Below are 12,826 nucleotides of genomic sequence, written 5' to 3'. Positions count from 1 at the left end.
CTCCTCCACATCTCTCCACAGAAACAAAGACACAGAATCCGCTTTCTTTCTTTAATGCATGCTGAAAGTATATCCTATTTAACTACGTAATATACCAACAATTTTCACATAACTCATTTCGATCCTGTTTAGCACCCCCGGTTCAACGAACAAATCTCAGAAAAAGAGGCCAGTTATTTAAAGCCACTGTGTATGACACAAATACTGCCAACAAAAAGACAACATGTAAGCAATAGGCTTCTCATATCGACCTGTGCTTTTGAGATAAATGAATAATGCGGTCTCCCTTTGGTGCTGTGCAGAGTAGCTGAGCCGGTCGCTCTCTATTTTAAATGGTCGGTCACTTAGGTCAACTGGAGGAGTAAAATGTCCGATGCATAGGATATTGATCCCATATCACACGCGAACCACACACGACAACACTACAACAACACTGCATGTATAATCTCTTTCTCAAGTGCGGCAAGAACATGACGCAAAAAGCATTTGTAATAATCCAAATGTATACTAGAGGGTGAATATGTTGAGATAGTATGCTGCCATTTGAATCGGCCGGGCAGAGAGTCGTTAATCAAAAAGGAAGTCAGTATGTTTAGATCCACACACGTTTGAATGACTTCCAAAATATCCAGACGCACAGTTAAAGTTTCACATTGTCTGAATGAAAACTGCAGTTTGTAGAAAATCAAACACTCCTCTCATGTAAGTGAATACAATATTAATATGTACCAAAATCTTACTTTTTCTATCACTATTATGATGATCATTGTGGTGGAGTTTCATGCTCCTCCTGACCCTTCCTTTGTGGCGAATATGATATTGTTCGTTCTTCTGTGCGATATTACCAGGGAGCCCGTCTGATTGGGCCGTCCCCAAGGGCCCTTTCTTCTGTGTGTCACTTTTTGTGTCCATTAACATGGTTTTACTAAAAAGTCTTTTTTAATCAATCAAGAAGCAGGCAGAAAATAGGCTTTGTCATGGGCTTGGCCTGGGGTCGTGTGATGCCTGGTCTTCCTGGTGACAGGTCTTCAAAAGGGATAAAAAGGAATATTTTGGGGGGAAAACGGGGGTTTCCATGGCACCGGCACTTGTTGCACATGGCTCACCATTCTTTGGTTCTGCATGAGATTGAGGTTTCAAAGGGCTGGACAACAAAAATTAGGCGAGGAGGGGACAGCGGGACTGTGGAGGTAGCTGCCCTCAAGCCCCCCCCCCCCCCCCAGCTCTGTCCTCTCCGAGGGGAGAGGGAGAATAGGAGCCAGAAGTGACAGCACAAAAAGGGGCCTACTAGGTGCTGTCAAATATGCATGAGTAAATGGTAAGTTTGTTCAAAAAGTCAGAACCAAACGCCGACAAGAAGACACAAAGCACAGACCTGTTCAGTGAGAAGTGTATTCTCGTTGCGGCTTCCAGTTTTCATAATTAGAGGTTGTTTCATGTAGAATGAGGTCACGTAAACTTGTAATTTTGTCAGTTCATGTGTGGGAAATGAAACCAGGGAACTTTGGCAATCATTACAGTAAAGAGGATTATTATTTTAAACTGTTCTGTTCAGTTGAGTGCCTGTTTGCGTGTTCCTGTTATTTAAATGTGTGATAAATGAGACACAGCGGTGTGATTTATCAGCTTAACTTGTTTACTGACTTAAAGTTTGAAAGTTACTTTACTGTATGCAGGTCTGGTTTGCATCAACCGTGTTCGTCGCATTCAAATTGCGCATGCCGCCTTATAGTCCACACATGAATGGCTTTGAGCTACTTTCACTTCTGTAAGATTGTTGTGTGGTGATTACCTTTGTGCTCCACCTCGAGTTCTTCTAACAATTACGCATTCTTCTGTCTTTGGGAAATGGCATCGTGAGGTCAAGGTTTTTGCATGTCAGGAGTCCTTTAAGCAATTTGCAATAATTTCCATAGCATCATCACTGCCACCTTCAATAACAAACAAGGTTACACACACATGTTCCTCTTTACACCCAAGCAATCACAGCTGAACGTGTTTTAGTGTTGGAGGGCTGCAGCCTGTTCGCACTTGGATAAAGGAGGTCAAAAGCTCCAGAAGCACATTTAGCATATTTAGGAATTTAAGCATGAGAAAAGGGTTGCATATCCCTGTAATGCTATAATGAAAGCCGGTAATGTTACAATTTCAAAATATAGGTTTGAGTGTAGCTGCATCTTATTATAACTTCGGTGTATGTACGTGTTTATTTATTTATTTCGTTCTTTCAGGTTCTCAACAATGTGCTGCCAGCCTGTTTAAAAGGTTAAGGCAGTCGGGATATGTTCCTTGATGGGATTTTATCATGCTAGGCATGCTCTGTTTCCTGATGAATATATTAAAATTATTACTGTGCAAACAGAGTTTCTAATTACTGACCTGCTTGCCATTGTACTGTGCGTTCTGTGTGCCCCCCTTCTTCTCCATGCCTTGTTTATTTATCTGCACCACTGAATACAGAATAGTCTGTGCGATGTCATTTCCATCCACATGAAAATGATTTTGAAAATGCCAATCTTGCCTATTATACAGTGTAATTACTTGTCTGCTTTTTGATTTTATCACATCTTCAGCCAGTGGGGAGATACTTGGAGAGGCTAAACATCTTAGCGGAGCTTGTCAGCTGACGATTTGCAGCGGAAACAAAAAAAGATCCCCAGTTTGCAAACGAAAGCTCTATCTGCCACATGTATAAAGTCGATGATTGTAGTTTATTGAGGGTTTTACCCGCTGTGTGAAGGGCTTCTCTTGAGATTCAGAAATTGCATGAAGTGAAAATATCTGATGCCACATCATACCTGAATGTATGAGGTATGAGTTACTTTGACAGTACTGAACCGTTTGGGTACAATTAATTATTAGTCTCCATACAGAAAACTTGGCATCAGCTCTACAAATAACAATAGAATAGTTGAGATTGTTGTTGAATACATTTTTCAAATGCATACTCAACAAAAGCTTCTTGAAGAAGCTATGTGAAATATGGGCAGATGGAAGCACCTTGACGCATTCTTACGTCATGAACGAGCGTTTGCCTCTAGCCTTTGCTTTCACCCAGCAGGTTTTTCATCTTACGAGGACAAAAACTGAACTTTTGGAGTTCATCTTGATCGTCACCACTGCACCTCTGACATGAGTGGATGCATATATATATATATATATATAAATATAAATATATATATGTGGGTGCAGTGATGAAAGTGTCACAGATTTTACTGGAGCATCTGCACAACATCATGGAAAAGGGCAACCCTGTTGTTTACTTGTCTGCCTGCAATGTTGCACAGGGGGTTGATCAGGGGAGTTGATAGGAGCTGCAATTTAAAAAGAGGACACTGCAGCTCTGAACAAAAACAATTAAAGGAAAATGAAAGACGGCCCCCAAGGGTTAAAAATAGAAAATTATCAACATGCATGCTGGAATCCACTACCCCCACAACACCTCCCGCACCAGCACCCCCCCTCAAACTGACTGGGCCTGCATTGTTATGTATGATCAGATCTGCCAGTTCTTCCTCTAAGCTCCTTGTCACATTTTGACTTAATGAAGTGCAACTTAGAAGGGAATTGGGTTCATCATGCTAGTCGCACGATGCTCCCTTGTTGTAGCAAACAGGAGTGGCATGGGACCAAAGCGCTACAGCGCGAGTCGTTATCATTCCGGTCAGTCTGTTTAACACAAAATTAAACAAAGAACTAATTAGTGCCTCATGAATTAATAACTGCACTGTTGCTGAGAAGAAGTTAGGTTGCTGAGGGGAGATATAAAATAAGTAGGAAGATCAGGTTAGAATTATTATTACTTTTTCGGGGATGCACGGGCTCTCAAGGTTAGGAAACTTTTGAGAGGATTTAAGAGTGACTCAACTGGTTCTGCCAAAGTCAGTTTCTGTCCTGATGTAACACTGTGTCTGGGTTAATAGAGTTCATATAAGGCACTGTGCTTTTCTGCATATAGGAGAAAGACATATAGGCATAATCTTCAACTTTGGATTTTAGCCATTTTTATGATTTTAGCACAGCAAGAATAAGGAACCAGCACTGTGTTCACTCCCGTTACGTACTTTGACCCTTCAGTTGTGTTCTTTATCTGAGCAGTGTTTGATCCAGAAATCTTTTTACACCCGTCATATAACTTTTGTTCCTGAGGTTTCATGGGTAAGTGATTTGTTTAATTTGAGAGTGTGGTGAGTCACTCTCAGCTACGAAGTAGGAAACTGATATTACTTGTTCTCACCCGAGTATGATTTTAGGATTACTGCCTGTTGGTAAATTATGACTGGCAAATTGCTGAAATATGCACAGACATAGTTGACTGTAGTCTATGACTGCTCCCCAGGCTTCCATGGGCTTTACAAACTATAGCTTCTCTGTTGCCCCTCCCTCTGTCGCTAACCCCTTTCCCCCGGCTGTAATGTGCAGCCTTGGTATCCGTGGACCTTTATACAGTGTTACAGAGGGACAGGAGTGAACAAAAGTACACATTTTCCATTTGCATCATCTGGAGGCTTGCTGCTATTACGTCAACCACTGCAGATCAGATGACTTGAGATTAAATGTATGGATTTCTCCAGAGCACGTATGCATGTGCATGCGTATACGTCGGAATAATCAGTGTCTGTCTGGGTTTTTAATGTTTCTCCTTTGCTCTCCTTCTCAGATGAAGTGAGCCCCCCGTATGGAGTGACTCCCCAGGAAGAGAAAACGAGGTAGGACAAATCCCCAACATGACTGATTACTGTCCCCACCATCTCCCCTGTTCATATCTACAACAATATCAGGCATCTTCATTAATCCCCATGGATCAATGTGTCTGGGGGTTGTAAAAATTGACAAATGACTTATTAGAATCCCACCGTTTTATTTTCCAACTGATTAACTCACAGCAATGTCGTACACTACACAGGCACACTGATGTATCTGTTTTCCAAAGATGGCTTTCTCTCTGTCTCTCGCTCACTCTCTCTTGTTATGAGGGATCTATACAGTAAAATGCACCCCTAACACTGTGTATTAGAAACCCCTTCCAGGCTGCAACGACTCCAAACTACAAGAGCAATAAGCTGCTTTTGAAATATATGAACTGCTGTTTTATCAGTTTTCTGACATAAACAGCTGTTGAACAGTGCTTTGCAGTACTTAAAATACAAAAAATATGTTAATGAACACAGAATTGGAAAAGAAACAGCGACAATTTGAAATTACATAAGCTTTTCCCCGGTCGCAATAAAACGTGTATTTTAACACCATAATTTCTTATGAATGTGCCAGCATGTCTGCCGTATTCTGTTATCTGCCCTGTAACGTTGTTCCATTAATTATAACTGGATATCCTTTTATGTCTGCTTTATGTCTCGATGTTGTGGTGGCAACATCCCACATTGTCATCTTGACAAAATAATAACATTTTTCCACGATATGGCATTTATTACTGTAACAGACATTAGACACAGACATCTAAGTACAGATGACATCCACCAAATTAACAAGAGTATAAAACCTTTTGTTGCTGATAAAAAAATCTGCCTCTGTACAATTTGACTCTCGAGAGGACGCTAATGACTTGTGACTTGAAGAAACTGGGTTGCTTTTTTTTCTCTCTCCCTGAGATGAAACCTTCTGTGCTAATGATGTTAGCTGGTATGAGCACAATGCTGATGTGGGAGTCTGTCACGAGGATGCATACAACAGCCCTTGCCCCTGGCCTCCTAGTCAAGAGGGATCTAAACATTCAGAAGTGACACCGTGGGCTGTCTCATGTCAAGCCAGAGACCCTCACTATCACCGGGGGGTGGCACGGCCGTGAATTGAGGCGGAGGGCTACACCACACTCCTTTGTTTCTGGGGGTGTCACTCACACACCAGATACAGACACACTCCTTGCATCAATCAGGGCTTCAGAAACATGCTCGGTGTACCCTCCCTGCAACATGATGATGACACTATCCACAGATTTCCACATAGATACAATAAGTAGCAGCAACAGGAGGATGAGAGCTGCAGATCAGATGCAGTGCAGCCACATTTCCCCCTCATAAGTCCCCCCCCCCCCCCCCCCCCCACAGCCGGATGCATGGGTGGACATACACAAAAAAAGACATCTTTAAACAGGTTGCTTTGGAAGCAAAGTTAAGTATGAGTCAACTGTGTGCCTACATATACTAACTTAAGTCTTCCCTTGTGTGACAGCCCCCGGGGTGGCAAGGGGGTTTCACGACAACACGGACCAATAAACACAACCAGTCGGTAGATAAATGGTGCAAGTGAGGTTTTTACTGAATATAGAGAGTGGATAGAGGTAGGATAGACACTCAACAATACACTGTCCGCTTTCCAGAGGGATGGTCGGTGTTCACTTCCACGGTTCGGTGCACAACGGGTATTCCTCATACGGTCCAGGGCGCGGGCAGGAGCAGGGTAGTCGTACAGGCAGGGGTCGGGAGCCGGGCGGGTAGTCAGACGTTCCAGGGTGATCAAGGGGTAAGGCAGTTGTCTCCAATGGGTTTGCTTTTTCTCCGTCTCCTTCCACTCCTACTCTCTCTTAGTTTCCTGTGTCCGGGGCCCTTTTATAGTCCCCTCCTCCTCCTCTGATAGGGTGTGGTCGCTCCCTCGTCTCTCCTCCTCAGGTGTTGCTTGTTGGGCTGATGGTGGTTTGGCGCTCTTTTCCACTCCCTGACATGGGGGCTCCGCCTCCATGTCAGGCAATATCGTCCCTCTACCACTTCTCCTCTGAGGTTGCCCCTCCGGCTGCCACATACCCCCCCCCTTAAATCCGACCTGGGGGGAGGACTGCTCCAGGAACCTAGGGCGTCCCGTCTTGACAGGGCGTCCGCGTTTCCATGAGCGGCCCCGGATCTGTGGACAACAGAGAAAGCATACGGTTGAAGGGATAAAAACCAGCGGGTGACCCGGGCGTTATTGTCTTTTGAACGGGACATCCATACCAGGGGGGCGTGGTCCGTGACCAGGGTAAAGTGTCGTCCCAGCAGATAATATCTCAACTCCCCCAGAGCCCATTTGATGGCCAAACATTCCTTCTCGACCGTGGCGTATCTCGTTTCTCTCGGTAATAATTTTCTGCTTACGTATGTGATCGGGTGCTCCTCTCCATCCCTCAGCTGGGACAGGACGGCACCCACCCCGGTCTCGGAGGCATCCGTCTGTACCACCAACGGTTGCGTAAAGTCCGGGGTCACCAGCACTGGTTCAGAACAGAGTACTTCCTTCAGCTTCTCGAAGGCGTCCTCGGTCTCTGCCGTCCATACGATCCGATCTGGCAGCCGGTTTTTTGTTAGGTCCGTCAGGGGTGCTGCAAGAGCAGAGAACTGGGGAACAAACCGTCGATAGTAGCTAGCTAGCCCAATGAATGCTCGTACCTGTTTCTTTGTGCGGGGGCGGGGCCATTCCCGGATCGCCGCGACTTTCCCTACCTGGGGCTTGACGCAGCCGCGGCCGATGGTGTACCCCAGGTAGTCAGCTTCCCGGAGGCCGAGGCGACATTTCTTGGGGTTGGCTGTCAGCCCCGCCCCTCGCAGAGCTTTCAGGACGGCTTCCAGTCTTTGGAGGTGAGCCCCCCATTCCTCCCCGTGCACGACGATGTCGTCCAGATAGGCTGCCGCGTATTCTCGATGGGGACGTAGTACCTGGTCCATCAGTCTCTGGTACGTGGGGGGGGCTCCGTGGAGACCGAACGGCAGCCTCTTATAGTGGTACAGTCCCATGGGAGTAGTGAAGGCCGTTTTTTCCCTGTCTTCGGGGGCTACTGCCACTTGCCAGTAGCCTTTAGTCAAGTCGAGGGTGGTTATGTATCTGGCCCTCCCGATGCGCTCTATCATCTCGTCCACCCGGGGCATCGGGTAGGCATCGAATTTTGAGATGGCGTTGAGCTGCCTAAAGTCATTGCAGAACCTGACTGAGCCATCGGGTTTCGGAACCAACACTATAGGGCTGCACCACTCGCTCGTCGAGGGTTCGATGATGTCGGCCTCCAGCATACTCTGTACCTCCCTCTCTATCGCCCCCCGGCGGGCTTCGGGGATGCGGTACGGCCGTAGCTTCACCTTCTTCCCGGGCTCGGTGATTATCCGGTGTTGCACCAGTGTGGTGTATCCGGGGTCCGGGGAGAACACGTCCCGGAACCGATCCACCATTTCCCGGACGTCCTGCTTCTGCCGGGGGGTCAACTCTTCTCCCACGGGTACCTCGACTGGCTCCGTTTTTCCTGGGAGGGTAGAGAGAGAGAAACAGAGCATGGCATCCCTACGCACCCATTTCTTGAGCAGGTTCACATGATAAACCTTCGTCGGGTGCCTCCGACCTGGTTGCCGGACTCGGTAGTTTACCGGCCCCAATTTCTCCATCACTTCATACGGCCCCCTCCATCGGGCTAGAAACTTACATTCCGCCGTGGGTACCAGGACCAACACCCGATCCCCTGGGTTAAACACTCGGGGTTGGGTTCCCCGGTTGTACACGCGGGCTTGGGCCGCCTGTGCCTCGGCCATGTGTTCTCGGACGATGGGCCAGAGGGATGCCATCCTCACCCTCATCTCCTCGACGTGGTCCACCATGGTGCGGTAGGGGGAGGGTTGGTGTTCCCAGGCTTCTTTGGCCAGGTCGAGTAGCCCCCGGGGTCGTCGACCGTACAGGAGCTCGAAGGGCGAGAATCCGGTAGATGCCTGGGGCACCTCTCTGATGGAGAACATCAGGAAGGGTAGCAGTTGGTCCCAATTCTTCCCGTCCTGGTCCATGGTTTTTTTCAACATTTTTTTCAGTGTCTGGTTGAATCGTTCTACTAGTCCGTCCGTTTGGGGGTGATACACCGACGTCCTCAGTTGGGTCACCTTCAGCATGCCACACAGATCCTTCATGATCCTAGACATGAACGGGGTTCCTTGGTCGGTGAGAATCTCCTCCGGTATTCCGACCCTGGAAAACAACATCACCAGCTCCCTTGCAATGCCCTTGGTGGCCATAGAGCGTAGGGGAATGGCTTCGGGATACCGGGTGGCGTAATCCACTATCACCAGGATGTACCTGTGTCCCCGGTTGGTCTTGGGTAGTGGCCCCACTAGGTCCATCCCGATCCTGCTGAAGGGGACGGTGATGATCGGCAGGGGCACCAGCGGGTTTCTGTGATGGGGTTGTGGGGCCACTTGTTGACATTCGGGGCAGCTCCGGCAGTAATCCTCCACGGCCTTTTTTATTCCGGGCCAGTGGAACCTGGCCCTCACCCTTTCCAGGGTTTTCTCCACTCCTAGATGGGCACCTAGGATATGGGAGTGGGCTAACTGGAGGACAGAGGGTATGAAAGGACGGGGTACCAGTAACAACCTGAGGGGGGCCCCGTCCCTTATTACTACCTGGTAGAGGAGCCCGTTATAAATGGAGAAATGTGTGGGAGGGAGGTCTCTTACCCCGTCCAGTGGTCGTCCGTCTACGGCGGCCACCTGCCGAAGGGCGTGGGCTAGGTTGGGGTCCTCCAACTGGGCCGTCCCAAACCTCCCTGTGAGGGGCCCGGGTAAGATGGGCTCCTCCGGGTCCTGGGGAAACAGCCCGGCCAGCTCCTCTTCTTCGAGGGAGGGGGTATCTGCCTCCTCGGGGATGGGCGGCGCCTCTCCTTCGGGCTCACTGGGGCTGGAGGGTCCGTCGTTCTCGACGGCTGTGGCATATACGTCCTCGGGGTTGGGTTGGGTGGCCTCCACCAACGCCCGGGCCACGGCACTGGCGACTCCTTCCGATAGGGGATCGGTGGAGATCTCCTCCCCCAGCCCACAGATGGCTTTCTTCTTGTACTTTCGGTGAGGGGTCGTACCTGGTTTCACCACCAGGCTGCGCCACAGCTCCTGGAACACGGGCAGGTCTCGGCCGACCAGCACCTCTACGGGGAGTCCTTCCACTACTCCTGCAGTGCCGACGTATCTACCCCTCGTCGTGTATATCTCGAGGGCGGTGGTGGGGTATTCGCGGGTCTCCCCATGGATGCACGTGACCGCTCGGGTGCCGGTTAGGAGCGGGTACTGAGCAAACGTAGGTCTCACCAAGGTAATAGCGCTCCCGGAGTCCACCATCGCGGAGGCGTCGCTGCCGTTTACTTTGACCGGGGTGAGGGGCATGTGGTCCTCGTGAGTGGCCCAGCATCCGGTAATCAGTCCGCATGGGCGACTCCCCTCACTGGCCGTGGGCATGGGTGCGTCCTGGCGGTGAGGACATTCCCAGGCGATGTGCCCGATCTCGCCGCAGTGGTAGCACCTCCTCTCTTCCGGTCCAAACGCCGGCCGACGTCGGGGAAAGCCTGGGGGAAAGGAGGGAGACACATAGGTAGTTTCCTCCGTTCTCATCTTTTCTTTGCGGGTGGACCCCTCCACTTTCGGGTTTCTTCCCCCACGCACTAACGCTTGTGCTGCGTGGTAACCCTCCATGATCTCTACCAGTTCCTCGAGGTTGCGGGGGTTTCTCTGGCCGGCCAATTTTTTTGCCTCATACGGGAGGGATCTAAGGAATTTGTCCATGACGACACGATCGGTGGGCGACACCTCGGTTGGCTCTGCGTGCAGCCAGGCCGTCGTAATCCTCTTGATCTCATGCATCTGGGCTCGCGGAGAAAGGGAGGTGTCATATGTCCATTCATGAAATCGTTGTGCCTTTATTAACAGCGTGACCCCGCATCGCTGTAACGCTTCCGCTTTCAACACCCGGAAGTCAACTTTTCCAGCGCGCTCTAAGTCCTGATACGTTACTTGCGTTTCGTTGATCAAAAAGGGGGCTATCAACTCAGCCCAGTGCTCTTCTGGCCATTTTTCCCGGAGTGCCGTTGTCTGGAATATCTGAAAAAACACTTCAACATCGTCAGCTGCCGTCTGCTTGAGAAGGAAGCGCGCTGGGTTGGCTTTCTCCACGGTACGTTGCTCCTGTTGTGTCTGTAACATGCCCTTGATTTCGCTTTGCATCGCCTCCGCGCGTTCGGTTTGTACCTCCATATACTTCTCCATGTGTACTTGCTGTTGGTATTGTTGTTGCTGCTGTGCTTGGAGGATTTGCATTTGTACTTGCATGGCTTGTTCGTGGCGTTTTTGGGTTTCCTGGTTGCTAGCGATTAGCCCCGCTAGCAGCTCTTGAAATGGCACCGGGGTGGCCATGCTTACTGGGTCGGTCGGTCTATCGGTCAGTGTTGCCAGAACCGGACTGTTCCCACATTCTCCACCAAATTGTGACAGCCCCCGGGGTGGCAAGGGGGTTTCACGACAACACGGACCAATAAACACAACCAGTCGGTAGATAAATGGTGCAAGTGAGGTTTTTACTGAATATAGAGAGTGGATAGAGGTAGGATAGACACTCAACAATACACTGTCCGCTTTCCAGAGGGATGGTCGGTGTTCACTTCCACGGTTCGGTGCACAACGGGTATTCCTCATACGGTCCAGGGCGCGGGCAGGAGCAGGGTAGTCGTACAGGCAGGGGTCGGGAGCCGGGCGGGTAGTCAGACGTTCCAGGGTGATCAAGGGGTAAGGCAGTTGTCTCCAATGGGTTTGCTTTTTCTCCGTCTCCTTCCACTCCTACTCTCTCTTAGTTTCCTGTGTCCGGGGCCCTTTTATAGTCCCCTCCTCCTCCTCTGATAGGGTGTGGTCGCTCCCTCGTCTCTCCTCCTCAGGTGTTGCTTGTTGGGCTGATGGTGGTTTGGCGCTCTTTTCCACTCCCTGACATGGGGGCTCCGCCTCCATGTCAGGCAATATCGTCCCTCTACCACTTCTCCTCTGAGGTTGCCCCTCCGGCTGCCACACTTGTTTAACCGCATAACAACAACATAACAGAGTGCAGTTAGTTTAATTGGCTTTTGATATATGTTAATGCAACTAATAATAAAGGCCAACTGGCTCTAACACTGGGCTGAAATGACATCCCCTCTCTCCTTTTGGCTCCCACAGACTTAGGCAAGAGAGCGCACCCGGAGCGGAGTCCCTCTCTTAGACAGTGGGAAGAAAATTAAACTGCCAAATTTGTTTTCATTGGTTCCAGGGACGATCTCGGGGGACTTCAAGGCTTTTAATTGAGCTCACTGAGCAGAAATTTGTAGGGCTGCTTACCAACAACAATGGTGTCTCCCTTTTACCTCTCTTGGGTCTCAGTGAAAGATCAGGCAGATTTTTAAGTAATGTGATGCTGTGCTAAAAATGTGGTGCAATATACGGGATTAAGAGCATTAATACAGCAGCAAACAACTATATCGTAGAATAATTTCTACCTACGCAGAGAATGAAGTAGCCCTCCCTCTCTGTGTCTTGTAATCTGAGCTTCTGGCCGGCTGTGCATGCTCTTAGTGTGTGCTCATGCATGTGTGCGTGCCCCACTGGCTGGCTCGTGCTCTGCACTGTGCTCGTCCAACGGTTTCAGATAATAACGTTGTTCTAACCGAAGGCATCATCACAGAGCGTAGCACCCACCCTCTGGTTTCCCCCCTCAGGTAAACTCTGTCAGCACTTTTGCTGTAGCTTGCTATGCTAGCGCCTTTAGCATCGTTAGCTTCAGGGCGCCGGCTCAGCTGTCGCCATGTTGAGAGCCGTCCAGAGTCAATAGAAATGGTCCCAATCTCGTCTATATAGCACTTTTAAGGTTTGTTTTTTCTTGTAGTTCTTCATGGAAAACAAGGAAATGTGTTTGATAATGATTTAGAATTAAAGGTCAAAGTCACTTTGTTTTGTGCTTTGTTGGTTTTTCAAGGTTTGTGCAAGGTTTCAAGGGCAATGATTCTCGAATAAAAGTTCATTCAGTCATGGATAAAGGTAAATAAAGTCCACAGTTCGCCTTGGGAAATAACAATTGTCTC

General features: G+C 49.0%; 1 protein-coding gene across 4 annotated transcripts in view; it reads left to right on the top strand.

The window, feature by feature from the left end:
* casz1 (castor zinc finger 1) overlaps positions 1–12,826 on the top strand; it is a 172,084-nt gene that overhangs the window by 68,330 nt on the left and 90,928 nt on the right. For all 4 annotated transcript variants that reach the window (XM_079273629.1, XM_079273628.1, XM_079273630.1 and 1 more), the window contains one exon: positions 4,661–4,709. The gene's annotated coding sequence lies outside the window, so the exon portion shown is untranslated. The remainder of the gene's footprint in view (positions 1–4,660; positions 4,710–12,826) is intronic.

Source organism: Melanostigma gelatinosum (assembly GCF_949748355.1).
Source record: "Melanostigma gelatinosum genome assembly, chromosome: 8".
NCBI classification, from domain to species: Eukaryota; Metazoa; Chordata; class Actinopteri; order Perciformes; family Zoarcidae; genus Melanostigma; species Melanostigma gelatinosum.
The sequence above is the reverse complement of the archived record's forward strand: the minus strand, read 5'-3'. Positions and strand labels throughout refer to the sequence as shown.